Raw genomic sequence first — 15,187 nt, forward strand, 5'->3', positions numbered from 1 at the left:
TACCTCTGTAGCTGGATGTTCTCCCTTAAAATCCTCACTGTATGTGCTGGAGATGCTGGCCCTACCTGTGGTCCAGTGTCTTGGCCATTGCTGTTCCTGTTGCAGCTGTTTCCTCAGGATAATATATTGCAACATGGCACAGACTGTAAGAATTTCTGCACAGGTGCCTAGGTCGCACTACAGAACATATCCTGATGTGACTCAACAGTGGAATCGTGGCTTCAGCATGCCAAATACATGCTCTATGATGTTTCTAGTTTGAGCATGGGCATTGTTGTATTTTTCCTATGTGGATGTGTGTGCATTTCTGATGGGTGTCATGAGCCACTGTTTCAGTGCATAACCTGCATCACCAAGTAGATGGCCTTGTGGAACATCATTCATAACAAACATTGTGTAAAGGTGTGAGGTGCCATATGTGTGAGTTGTGGCAACTGTCTGGGTTGCCTGTACAGACATTCAGGATGATCTTCAGGCATTAATGACAACCTGGTGGTTGATTGAGTGGAACCAATTCCTGTTGATGTATGACCTTCCCCAGGTGGGGCTTTTATTTCTATGTGAATGTAGTCTATGACCCTCAAGAGTTCAGGGAAGTGCACTACAGCATAAAAGTCCTGCATTGTTCTTGCTTTCTCCTCTGGGCTTTGTGGAAAATCTATATACTCCCTTGCATGCTCTAGCATAGCATTGAGACAGTGATGCAATATTCTAGAGGCTGAGGCCTGTAACACCCCTAGTATATCCCCTGTGGGTCTCTGGAATGTACCAGTAGCTAATATCTTAATGCTATATATACCTTAGTTACCACAACAGGTTCTCTTCAATATCCCCTGGGCCTGAGGTGGGGGAGACAAAGGTTGTAGAGATAGTGTTTCCCTATCAACCTTGTATCACTCTACTATTTCAATATCATGCAGTCCATGGTATGTTACATGGGTTCTGAGCATCCTTCTTCTTCTTGGATGAGGTCTGTCAACAACAGCAACAGCAGCACAGATTTGACCCTGTTGTACCTAGACATACAAGAGAGCAGCAGCAACCCCTAACATTGCTTTTTTTTTTAAGTCTGATGGTGACTGTATTCCAATAGGTTTTGGTGTTCATGGCAAAGAGCTATACCATTTTGACAAGATTACTTTATAGCTTTCTGAATGGCTCCTCCATATTGGATTGGTTCATTAGCTTGTAATTCATCTAGTTATGCTTTCATTAGCATGCTCTGTTATTTACCTTTGTTTGGCGGCTCTAAACATTGTGTAGAGTTGTTTAATTAATACAAACTGGTGCCCTAGTGTGTGTATGTTGTGACACAATACGCACATGATAGCAGAGCAGAAATTAGCAATTCACGAATCCGACCTTGTGTTTATTTGGCTGTGAATAAACTGACCAGCATGAAGTCTATGAGTTTAATCTTAATATTTTAATTGTGATACATTCTAATTCTTATTAGCAAAATATTAGCCATAAGGTCGAGCTCTGGGCGGCCACGGTGGTGCAGTGGTTAGCATTGCTGCCTCACAGCAAGAGGTTCTCCAGTTCGATCCTCGGCTGGGGTGCCTTCTGTGCGGAGTCTGCATGTCCTCCCTGTGGTCGCGTGGGTTTCCTCCGGGTGCTCCGGTTTCCTCCCACATCCCAAAGACATGCTGCAGGTGGATTGGATACTCTAAATTGGCCCTAGGTGTGCGTGTGAGTGTGCCTTCTGTGGAAGGTTGGGCGCTGGGCTGGCAACTCGACACCGTAAAAACTCCACTGCCATTCAATGTGCGGACAGGTGATCCGCTGTGGCGACCCCTAACCGGGAAAAAGCCGAAAGAAGAAGAAGAAGAAGAAGCCATAAGGTCGAGCTCTATAATAAGACATCAATGACTAACACATTCATATTTAACAGGCATTATTTCTGTTTGTTCAGACCAGCTAGCTTATACTTATTCTCAAAGCTTACCTCTGAAAAATGTGACCCAACAGTCCAGAACAAGTTAAAAACACGTAAAACATCAACAGTCTGTACTGGCACAGATCCAGAGCCATGCAGACTGATGTTAAAACCACCAAATCTTATTTTAGGTTAAGTGCTTTCATCCACATGGGATTTCATCAGAATCAAATTCAAATACCCACAATTGGTGTATTTGGTTAGTCATATACCATTAAGTTCAAAAAACGGAATTGCAGAAGCAAGGATGTTGGGTATCTGGCAATTTGTTGCACTTGCTTCTGTTTCTGTGTAGGTAAAGCCGAGAGGACATTTAATAAAATAATTTATGAACATAATTATGATAAAGAGAAAAAATGTAAAATTATCACCCTCTACAGACATATTCCAACTTGGAAAGTGTTTACAAAGTTTTCATTTGGCGTATTAGAATTAGTTTTCTTGGACCCTAGGGTTGGCCACTGGGAGAATTCTTTAGAAGATTTAAAATTGGTGTGGCAAATACTTTTGGATGCTAGGTCTTATCCTGCCTTAAATGAACACATTTCCATTGTTTTTGTATTGAAAAGGCATAGTAGAAAAGTTGTAATAATACTGTTGTAAACACAGATATTCTTTAATGATTTTTAATATTTTTGTGATTTTTTTATGTCCTACATTCCCATAGTAACTTTTTGGTATATCTGTTAGTTATGGTTTTAAATGTTATTTTTAATTGCACATGTATTCAATGAGAGTGAATGTTTTAATTGTTTTGTTACTTTAAAAATGTAATCGATGATTTGTTATCCAGTACAAATGCACCAATTGTGGGTATTTGAATTTAGTTGTGATGGAGTCCCATGTGGATGAAAGCTCTTAACTAAAATAAAATGTTGTGTTTTTAACATCAGTCTGCATGGTTCTGGATCTGCTCCAGTACAGACTGTCACAGTTTCAAGTGTTTTTAGATCATTCTCAGAGCTTTTGACAGTATTAATTTCTAATATCTAACCCTGGGATCGTGGTATCTAGTATTGTTATTCAAGCCAGGACTCCTTTTATAGTTTATCCAGAAATAGTTCTTTTTTCTTTATCTAACTTCTTTCTCCACCATAAGCATATAGATCTTCTTTGTTTTACATGAACAATAGGAACATATTTCCCTATCAGCTTATTAATGTATTCATAAAGGATGTCCCATTAATGCTGCGTTTTCACACCTTTAAGAGACTATTTATTGAATTACAAGCAGCCACACAGAAAGACTTTTAAGTACTGCTTTCTTTAGTTAATTCCTTGACTGAACTATCCCATTCCCATTATAAAGACAACTGGTCAAATCCCTGCAATTCAGGGAGGATTTCGGACAAAACAACTGAATTACCATTCCTCACCCATACAATATCTGAATGCATCTGTGCTCATTCATGAAACCCACCAGCTCTTTTATAGGACCACTTACCGCTGTTGGAGATTGCCAGTCAACATTTGGAGCAGTAAAAGCTCCTACAATTGTATCATAACCATTCTGAAAGTATGTTTACAAAATTAAAGTTGCTTGTTTCATTTTTTCTTTATTTTGGTAAGGTGGTGTATAAAACAGCAACACTTTCTTCTCCATTCATAATACTAGGAACTCTTATTGCAAATTTGTTGCTCTTAAATGATGGTGACAACGGATGCAGTTTATTAACATAAAGAAACACCCCACCCCTTTCTTATTCTTCCTGAAATTGTGATGGCTGTTAAATCCTGATAATGCTAATAGACAATTTGTTTTCAGAAAATTCAGTTATTGTGACACAAAATACATCATAATGCATTACTGTGACTCTAGTTTCATGTTCCAGGAATTATTTGTTTAAACTCCTGGCATTGCAGGTAAAATATTTTGTAATTCTTAATTTTGAGGTACCACTACCTTTCCTAAAAAAATAAATAAATAAATAATAGCCAGTTTGGTAAGCTTACTCAGCAAAAATCTGTTTCCCTGATTACTCAAGTATATATTATCATAACCAAATAAGACATACCTAATTAACATTTCCACCATCCAATAGCTCAGGCAAATGTTGCAGATCATGTTTATTTCTTATAACACTGCACCTACTTCTTTAGCCCAAACGTGTGTAATCTGTTCAGTATTTCCATATTCACCAAGTTGGGCCACTAAATCACAATCAATCTCACTGGCCTCCTTATCTTCAAAAGTTACTTTGCCATGACCTTCCTCCATTCCTAAGACAATGGGTGCATACATAACATAGTCATACACTGGAGATGCTCATCTTACCTTGACTAGGCTACAGAAACTTAAAAAAAGTATTTAATTGTACCTAGCTTAATGGCATGACTAAAGAAGATGCCCAGTGATATGAAGCATAAACTGGATGAGGGTTTATCTCATTAATATCTTACTGCTGATGCTCAACTTGTTGTGTATTTCACACAGGAAATGACTGTTACTGCAGTTCCTGTTTGCATGCTGCCACTGATCCATGCAGTGTACACTTTTCTCTTATTTCTAGGGCTGTCTGCATGTGCAATTAGTATAGTTAACTAAGGTGGCACATGGGGTGGTGCAAGGGACTTGCCAGTTCTGCAATAAATGATTTTTATAAGGTGCTGATGAGCTGAAGTTTTAACAGCTGATTTATTTTGGTTGAAACATTGTGAAACATCAGAGAGGCCTGCATACCCATTGTATGTTGCTATGTCAGTACCTATCTATTCTCCCAAATCTATAATTAGAGTTGATGCATGCAATCTTTATCTTCTTCTTCTTAGAGATCACAGTAACTTTGGGTTTAGCTGTACAAATTTATCTTTTGATATCAAACACAGCTATCAGTTAGCTCTCTTGCTACTGAAAATTATTAACTTTCCTGTATTTAATAGTATTACTAGAGCATGAAGACTATGTGCAATAAACTTTCCTAACATGTCAATTGGCTTACTAACCCAGAGAACTCAAGAAACACAGTTCAGTGCTTATAAACATATGGGCATGGCCCTTACCACTGGGTCTTGCTTTGTCAGATAATTGTAAACGCATTATCCCTGTGAAAATACAAGTGAAAAGCCTGGAGTTATCTGGCACATTCAAGGTTAATGCATTTGACAATATAAAATTAACTTCTTGTCTCTACCTCTTATGAGGTCTATGGCCTTTCTGGATTAACCACTAAACACAGAAACTTATATTACCACCCACATCTTTATTTCTAGTACAAAACTCAGATTAATTTAAAAAGTTGTGAGTTAATACAAGAGTGTTAGAAAAATATATACACTGCTTGAGCTAATCCAGTACATAAGGGGTTAAGAGTTAATGCATTTATTCTGTAGTAATGTGTAAATATCTGTGGGCTTAGCAAAGAATAACTGACGCCTGAAAGTCTGCTTACTTAGCAAACCTACATGCTGAATTCAAGGTCGCACCTTGAGAAAAACAACAACTGTTGCATATTAGGAAAAGACAGTTGAAGGACAAGGTGATAAGGACTGGGGGCCCTGTGGTCAGCTAGTTCCTGAGAAATGTTTTTTTGCAAATCAGCATTATCAGATAATTTATGGTGTGTATGTGCAGAACACTGTATAAAGAAAGCTAGCTGAGCTATGGAAAGTCAGACAAATCTTGTACCTACATGCTTTGTCTCCTTGCTGCAAGTAATAAAGGATGCCTTGCTTGAACCTTACGTGATTTGACTTTTGTTGAATATTTTCTTTTACAGATTGGTCCTTTGAGCCGGAACCCTCTCTTCACCTTGGATCAGATGGCTGGGTGGCTGAAACTGTACGGGGAAGAAACCAAATTGGTTCTTCTACAACATAAAGACCTCCAACTGAATTGTTGTCAAAAGAGGCCGGTCACATTCTGATCTGCGATTGAAGGACGGGTTTCTGCGAATCAGTGGTCCATCACGTTGAGGCTCAGGTAAGGCAAAAGGGTTTTTATTGTCTTTTGTTTTAAATAAGTCAGGGAATTGGAAAGTGCATTGATCTTTGTCAGTACTGTGTTTTTTCAGTCAGGAATAAAGAAAATTTGTAGTTCTGTCATAGACTTAGGAGACAAAGTAGTAAAAATTAAAAGAAGTCATTCTGAAGAGACTATAACAAAATCCATGTACACATTAAACTAAAGAAGGTGGCAGGAAAGGTAAATGGGTAACTCTAACTGTTGCGCAAAACAAAAAAATCCACCCTTGACCGAAGACGCTATGTATATGAAAAACCAGCGCGGTGACAATATTAAGTACTTTTCAAAATGGGTAACAAAATACGGCTTTGATGGTAAGTTAGATAAGTCATTGCTCCTCAAGCTAATAAGGTTGTTAAAGGCAGACTCCAAGGGAAAAATCAAAAAACAAAGACAATTGGAGGTACCCCAAGCACATAAATGGCTAGAGGAAGTGAACAGAAGGGAACAGAGAAGTAAAAATCAAAAAACTATGTTTCTGGACGCGGAAGATGATGAAGCAGTTATGGCTTCGTCTCCCCCTCCACCAGTAATTCCCCCTCCACCACCAGGCCCCCCCCACCAGCATATGGGCAACCGCCACCGCATTGTGCAACCCAAACGGATGGTGAAAAGAAAAGATTTGTTAAAGTACGCAGTCCCATAGGAACCAGAGCAAAAACTCTCAGCGTAGACAACAGTGGGGAAAACTTTGAGGTTTGGAAACTACATGAACCAACTGAAGAACTCAGTTCCCTTATTGAGGTCCCAAATCCCAGGGCTGGTCAAAATAATCAGACCGCTACGATATTGGTTTATAGACCTTGGAGTCCCGAAGATATTAGGAAAGCCACTGAAGGGATACCACACCCTAAAATAAACTTTCCAAAATTCTCAGAAGACTTAAGGGGAATAAGATTGAGTTATAACTTAAATGGTGAAGAAATAGAAAAAGTAGTAAGACAGGTCTTGGGGCCAAACTGGAATATGATCTGTGGGAACTGGAATTCGCGGGATGCACAACTAAGGCCACTCCAGCATAATGACCCAGGCCTTGATGCCCAAGTAACAGGACTGACTAACCGAATTTCTGATAAGTGAAAACCCTGTGCAGACTGGACATGCATTAATCAATGCGTCCAGCGAGACGGCGAAACAGTAGATACTTACTATGCGAGACTCATAGAGTGTTTTAACAACCATTGCGGAATGCCAATTCCGGACAACCAAGCGGAAAATTCTGCTTACGAACAGCAACTGAAAAATGCCTTTTGAAAGGGGAGCAGTGCACCCATCAGCAGTTTTATTACCAAACACATGGTGGACCACTGCACCAGTAGATTACAACCACTGCTCAAGTACGCTAGGCATGCTGAAAGACACTTCAATAATGAAAAAAAAAAAAAAAGGTTAACGTCTTCTCTTTTGAAGACGGGGCTGAAGTATACATGGTACAACAAGGGAAGAAGGTAAAGGGAAAGAAAGGTAGACAATCTGACCAATGGTCAGAAGATTTTGAGGGACAGAAAAAGAGAGGTGAATGTTTCAAATGTGGGAAAAAAGGACACATGGCAAGGGATTGCAAGCAAAAGGGCAAAAAGCGACAAGATGATGAGGATAGTATAAATTGACTATATGATAGTGATAAGGAATAAGAAAGCAATAAAGCAAGAGAAGAAGTAGCAGGAAAAGATATGGAATGTGATGAGGATGATAGTAATGATGACAACGAGGCATTTAACTTAGCCTTCCTAAGTTGGGACATTTTCTTTGCACAAACAAAACCAGAAGTTACACTTCTGGTGGAAGGTAAGAAAGTCCACTTTTTGTGCGATTCTAGGGCATCCCGAACACTCATCCGCCCAGATGAAGACACGGGACAATGGCAGTCCCAAAATGGCATATTTGTCAAAGCAGCAAATGGCCAACTGTATCGGGAGCCCCTCTCACATGAAATCACAATAACTGATCCTGTAACTGGCCTACAGCATACAAGCATAGTCATAATATCAGACAAATTCCCAATAAATCTGTTAGGCAGAGACATTATGCAAAAGCTTTGCATAGCCGTGGTCCCAACAATGCAAGGGATGCAGGCGCAACGGCACATGGGAGGTGGTGAGTTTGAAAATGTTCACGTATTACAAGCAGAGGGACAGGTGTTTTATTGGTATAGCCAGGACCTGGCCACAACCGGTCCAGGGGCTATAACAAGGATGCTGATGGATTTGGCCGTCAGTAAGAGCCCCTCACTTGATGTTACACAACAACAATCATTGCACTGCACCTTTTATTTCTGTAAAACACCAGGACCAAATGAGAATTGCCGAAAAAAGCTGTTTAAGTACCCCGCAGTAAAGATAGTGTTACGTAATCTCTACTGGGACAAAAAGGGCAACAGCGCAGTAACATGCTCTTTTACTAAAGAAATAACGGATCTGTATAGGTCCAGTTTTAGACCTCATGTGAGTCTAACACGAGAAAAAAACCTTAATTGAGTAGACATAGCCAAAAATCTAACTAAGTGGGAAAAAATGCCCAAGGAAGAACTTGGAAAACAAGGTATTCAAATGCAAAAACTAAATTGGGTAACGCAAGCAAAACTCACAGTGCATCTACACTTCCGTAAGGAAACATGACAGGCACTCCTATTGGAAGAAGAGAAAATGCTCTTAAAAATATTCCAAGTAAGTTGGGGTCCACGGGGAAGTCAGTTGTGGGTCTTATATGTACAGCAGGAGCAGTAATGATAAATCCAAAGTTGACATTTAGACCTCAAAAGCGCCAATATCCACTAAAAAAGGATGCAGAAGAGGGAATAAAACCCATTATTGCAGCCCTCCTCAAAAGTGGTGTATTAAGTGACTCTCTGAATTCACCATGCAATACTCCATTATTTCCCATAAAGAAAGCAAATGGGGAATGGCACATGGTCCAAGACCTACAGGCCATAAATGAGGCAATAATACCTAGGGCACCTACGGTACCAGACCCGCATACGCTATTAAATAATTTAGAACCTCAGCAAGAGTACTTCTCAGTGGTAGACATTAGTAATGCATTTTTCTCAATTCCAATACATCAGGATAGCAGGTTTTGGTTTGCATTTACCTATCAAGGAAAGAGTTATACATACACACGACTGCCTCAGGGCTATTGTGAAAATCCCACAATATTTTCTCAGGAGATGTCAAGCAATTTGGTGAACTTTACCCCACCAAACAACAGTCAAGTGCTACTTTATGTAGATGACATCTTGCTTGCAGCACCCACCTTGCAAGCCTGCAAAAATGATACACTTGCTCTATTACAGTTTTTGGCTGAGGAAGGACATAAAGTGAACAAGGAAAAGCTGCAGCTTTGGAAAAAGCAGGTAAGGTACCTAAGATATGTAATATCCAAGGGAGGCAAAACCTTAGATGAAGACAGAAAGGTAGCAATCCTACAAGCACCAAAGCCTACCACCAAGAAGGAAATGATGTCCTTCTTGGGAACAAGTAATTTCTGTCAAAGCTGGATTCCAAATTATGCCCTGGAATCTGCATCTTTGACTGATCTCATATACAGGGTACCTATGGCAGCACAGGATTTGTTACATTGGACATTGGAAGCAGAATTGGCCTTTTGCAGGTTAAAATAATTGACAGCATCCTTCCTAGTTCTGGGATTACCAAATTATCACAAATGCTTTTTCCAGACTGTAAATTGCAAGCAGGGTTACATGACATCAGTGCTAACACAACAACATAGGGATAAGCAATGTCCTATTGCTTACTATTCATCACAATTGGACCCAGTGGCACAGTCCTTACCCCACTGTGTTCAGGCAGTAGTTGCAACTGCAATGGCAGTACAGGCTTTGGTCTCAGTGGTTTTGTTTCACCCACTCACCTTGAGGGTACCTCATGCAGTAGCAATTATTTTGTTACAAGAAAAAGTAGCATACCTTTCCCCAGCTAGGCATCTTTTCTGCATGACTGTTTTGCTGAGCCAACCCCATATGACAATTGAATGATGCATGACCCTTAATCCATCAACTCTGCTCCCTACCCCTACAGATGGTACTCCACATCATTGCCTGCAGGAGATTGTGCAGACAACATTACCTAGAAAGGATTTAACAGATATTCCTTTGACGGATGCTGATGTGGTCTATTATGTAAATGGCTCATGCAAGAAGAATATGATGGGACAAAATTTAGTGGGTTATGCTGTAGTATCTGATACAGAGGTTATTGAAGCAAAACCACTGCCACACCATCTTTCTGCACAAGCAGCAGAATTAATTGCACTCACCCGTGCATGCACCTTGGCCAAAGAAAAATATGCCAGTATTTTTACTGACAGCCAGTATGCTTTTTCCACTGTACATGTGTTTGTGCAGCAGTGGAAAAATTGAGGCATGGTTACATCGGCAGGTAAACCAATAAATCATGCACAGCTTATATTAGACCTTTTAAACTCAATTCAGCTGCCCCAATGTCTGGCTATCTGTAAATGTGCGGCACACATAAAACAGGATGATACTATTTCAAAAGGTAACACAAAAGCCGATGCTGCTGCAAAACAAGTGGCCGCTGAGGCTGGTATTAATCTGGTGCAAAATATAAAACCTTCTGACAGCCTAAATCTGGACATGCTACAGACAATGCAAGCATTGACTACACTGGCAGAAAAGAAACGTTGGTTAAAACAGGGGGCTATCCTCAGAGATGGATTGTACATCTCAAAAGAAGGAAAACCAATACTACCTTCCAACCTTTTTCGTTATGTCGCCTTGTTGAGCCATGGGCAGTGCCATGTCTCAACAGGGGGGATGTCGCAGGTAGTAAATAAGGTATTCACTACATATGGATTTACAAACTACTCTAAAAATGTTTGTTTAGCTTGTCAGGTTTGCAATCAATATCATGCACAAGGAGCAGTACTGCCTGGTCAAGGGAGCTTTCCCCCACGCCTCCATATCAATTTCACACCATTTGTATGGATTTTATGGAATTAAACAAATGTGAAAATAAAAAGTATTGCCTTGTCATTATAGATATGTTCTCAAAGTGGGTGGAAGCTTTTCCAGCCAGGAACCCGAATGCAACCACAGTAGCAAAGGTTTTTGTAAAAGAAATTATCCCTAGGTTACGCATTCCGGAGAGAATATATAGTGACAATGAAACACACTTTGTAAACCAGACCATACAACAGCTAAGTAAGTTTTTTGGCATTTCTCTAAAAAAATCACTGTGCTTATCATCCTCAGTCTGCAGGGTTGGTCGAAAGACATAATGGTATACTTAAAAGTAAACTGAGGAAACTAATGGCTGAAACTGGGAAAACCTGGCTGTACTGTTTACCTCTGGCACTGTTGAACATGAGAACAGTTCCCTCAGCAAAAGGGCTGACCCCATATGAGAAATTGTATGGAAGGGCATATTGTACATCCCAGTGGAAACCTCTTATGCCCCTATGTCAGGAAGCTGATTTTACATTAGCTGAATACATGAAGAAACTGTTAAATTCTAAACATTTGTTGCAGTCTAATTCTGTTTCAGGTTCAGAACAGGCCGAGACACTGGAAGTGGCAGTGGCTCCAGGAGATTGGGTGTGGTTAAAAATTGTGAAGAGGAAGAACTGGGCATCACCGAAGTGGAAAGGTCCCTACCAGGTGCTTCTGTTGACACCGACTGCAGTTAAAATTGCAGAACGAGCTTCGTGGATCCATCTGACACACTGCAAGTTAGTAAAGAAATTTGAATTGGGTGACAATCTTTCCTCTCCACTGGGACCCTAGGCACAAAAGTTTGGCTACAAAGGGGGGGTCAGCTCAATAGGAACTAATCCGTTTCAAACCCAGTGAAGCAATCATCAGTGCCAAAGGTCCGATAGGGTAGAAAATAGAATAAAATACCCAAATTCAGCAACATGATTGCACCAAAAAGGTTGAAATTCATCCTTTTAGAAGAGTTGAAGAAAGTAAAGTAAATCAGCAGCCATTTCCACAGAAGCAATGTATGACAATTTTACTGACTGTTATTGTGGTCATTGTATTTTTGTTGTGGCCATTTCTCTTTTCTGCTATGTTCACTGAACCCAGCAAGTGTGCAGCATGGCATCCTGCTTTTAATACGTATCAAGCTATCAAGTACGGGTTCAGGAGCCTAGGCAGTGAAACATTTCCCTGTGGTACATTTGACTGGGGACACATGGCTGAAGTGACATTCAGCTGCAGAGAAATATGACTGTTTGCAAATTCCCTGTGGGCAAAGAGAAGCATACACTGCCATGCCCACAGCTTTAATAACCAAATGCACAGGGGGAAAACAATGTCCATGGTCCCCAAGGGAACATGAGATAGCAGGCAATATGGTAGGCATCAGCAGCAGGCTGGCCAGAGGGCATACCAGTGGCAGTAAAAATGTAGTGCGCAATGGACAGTGCCTTTATAATTGGAGTGTGTGGACCACTACCTCCTTCACAGTGTCTAGGAAACATTACCTAAAATGCATACTGGAGCATAAATGTGACTACAGTAGCTTGCAAGATTTCCTCCATGCTGTAGCACACTTCTACATGTTGTAGTTATATAAGTATGTACTGTAGACTGAGCACAACAGTCATTACTTCTTCTGCTGCCAGGCATTTGGCTATTAAAGCTGTGGGCATGGCAGTGTGTGCTTCTCTTTGCCCACAGGGAATTTGCAAACAGCTATTTTTCTCTGCAGCTGAATGTCACTTCAGCCATGTGTCCCCAGTCAAATGTACCACAGGGAAATGTCTCGCTGCCTAGGTGCCTGAACCCATCAAGTACGCATATGCAGATACTTTTAATGTTTCAAACTGCTGGATCTGCACTGCTATACCTACTGCACATGGGGGATTGCCATTGACAGCATCCCCGCTAAATGTTACTGAAACATGGACAAGCTTGCTTAATAGCATGGCTAACATTATGTCTGCAGACTCAGTGGCCTTACAACTGCCCTTTCATCATACTGGCATTTTGTGTTTTCAATGAAGCTATTCAAACGAACTTCACTGGACTCATAAGTTGGGCTGGAGTAAGTGTAATCACTCAATTCCAGGGTATCAATGTACGAATGGCAGCTGTCTAATGTCATTTCATCCTTTCTACCAAATCCTCAAAGACACTACCTTCTCAAATGACACCGTCAGAAGAGTGTTCTGGGCTGTCTTTCATGGTTTCATTTCTGGGAACCCAACTCTGTCCAATATCACTGTCCTAGTGCAAGACTGCTACTTCATCTGTGAAAAAAAAACATACAAATGGTTGCCAAGAGATTGGTCTGGTAGTTGTTTTTGGGCTACCTGGTTCCAGCTATATAACAGGCACTAGCCCTACCCCAAGGGAAGATCCGGAACGTTCAAAAAATCAAGAAGCCTGCCAATCCAGTGGGACAAGTTGACGCATCTTGAATATATCATCATGACTTGGCTCACATCCGTGACAAAGGACTGTCGCACATGGACTTGGGTGATGACGTCATATCGTGGGCTGGTATCATACCAGTGTACGGAGCAGTTAAATCGATTTGGAAATTGAAAAAAAAATTGTCCAAACTACTTGAGACTCTAAGTAATGCCACCTTTTCTGCCCTAGAATTGGTAATCGAACTGACTGCTATGAGGACAGTAGTGCTTCAAAATTGCATGGCTCTCGTCTTCACCCTAGCGGTGAAAGGAGGTACATGTGCTTTAATCCAGGAGGAGTGCTGTTCATTTATTCCTGACAATAAACATGAGATAGACAGCCATCTTAAGGTAATTCAACAAGTGTCGGCTATGACTAAACCAGGTTTAAATCCACTGATGGACTTTTTCCAAAAATGGTTCGGTGGCTGGGGCAGCACCTTAATGAACCTATTAATCGCCATCTGTGTCGAAGCAGCACTGTTACTAGTGTGCGAATGCTGCTGCGTCCCCTGCATAAGGGGACTAGTAAAAAATGCTATAGATGCCTCGGTTTCAGAGACCTTGTACCAGAATGCCAAATATGAAAACCTCATCAAAACTGAATAAATGCTTTCTCAAACTTGAACTGAATGACTCCCTAACTGAAAATCCTTGAAGGGAAATGTTTAAGGGAAAAAAAAATGTTCTCAAGATTGTTAACAAAATAAAAGTATTAAAGGGGGGGGGGATGTTAGAAAAATATATACACTGCTTGAGTTAATCCAGTACATAAGGAGTTAAGAGTTAATGCATTTATTCTGTAGAAATCTGTAAATATCTGTGGCCTTAGCAAAGCATAACTGACACCTGAAAGTCTGCTTACTTAGCAAACCTACGTGCTGAAGTCAGGGTTGCACCTTGAGAAAAACAACAACTGTTGCATATTAGGAAAAGACAGTTGAATGACAAGGTGATAAGGACTGGGGGCCCTGTGGTCAGCTAGTTCCTGAGAAATGTTTTTTGCAAATCAGCATTATCAGATAATTTATGGTGTGTACGTGCAGAACACTGTATAAAAAAAGCTAGCTGAACTATGGAAAGTCAGACAAATCTTGTACCTACATGCTTTGTCTCCTTGCTGCAAGTAATAAAGGATGCCTTGCTTGAACCTTACGTGATTTGACTTTTGTTGAATATTTTCTTTTACAAAGAGCTAGCATCCCAGATTTTAAATATAACAAACGGATTTTGCAGTTTGCAGGAAATGTAATCAGATTTAAGATTTTTGCTTGACTTTGCAGGTATCTCGTAACTTTTTTAATCTACCCTTTATGCTTCTTTGTATCCTGAAATAACAGTTGTAACTCATTGTGCAGGGGGTATATTCAGAAGCATTAACACACAGTATTGTGCAAAACAGCATGATGAACAGTGACACATAATTAGTACACGATGCAGAGACATGTAGAATATCACAGTACAGGAGAAATACTGAGGTGTTCATGGTATGCAAATGATTTCCATAATGCTAATGAGACTCACCATGTATGCATATAAAGAAACCAAGCATGGCAGAGTAATTCAGATATGTATAAGTCCAGCATTAGAAGGTATGGAGGTTATTTAGCCTGTAATCTAGGATTTCTCAGTGTACAGGAGCTTCAATTATGTTATTATTACGGGTGCCACCTTTCATTATGGATGAAACCAGACCAAAGCCACAAGCATCACACCTTCCCTAGCCTCACCCAAGTCCTCCCATAACCTCGCCCACTTTCCTCCCATTTCATGACATCACAGTCTCATCAGGGGGTGGAAGAGGAATGTCATCTTTTTCTGGTCTGCGATGCTTTTTTACAGAAAAGCATAGTAAATCTGTCAATTTACTGTGATTTTTCTGTTAA

Source organism: Protopterus annectens, chromosome 3.part0, assembly GCF_019279795.1.
Source record: "Protopterus annectens isolate FY-2018-M chromosome 3.part0, PAN1.0, whole genome shotgun sequence".
In the NCBI taxonomy this organism is placed as follows: domain Eukaryota; kingdom Metazoa; phylum Chordata; order Ceratodontiformes; family Protopteridae; genus Protopterus; species Protopterus annectens.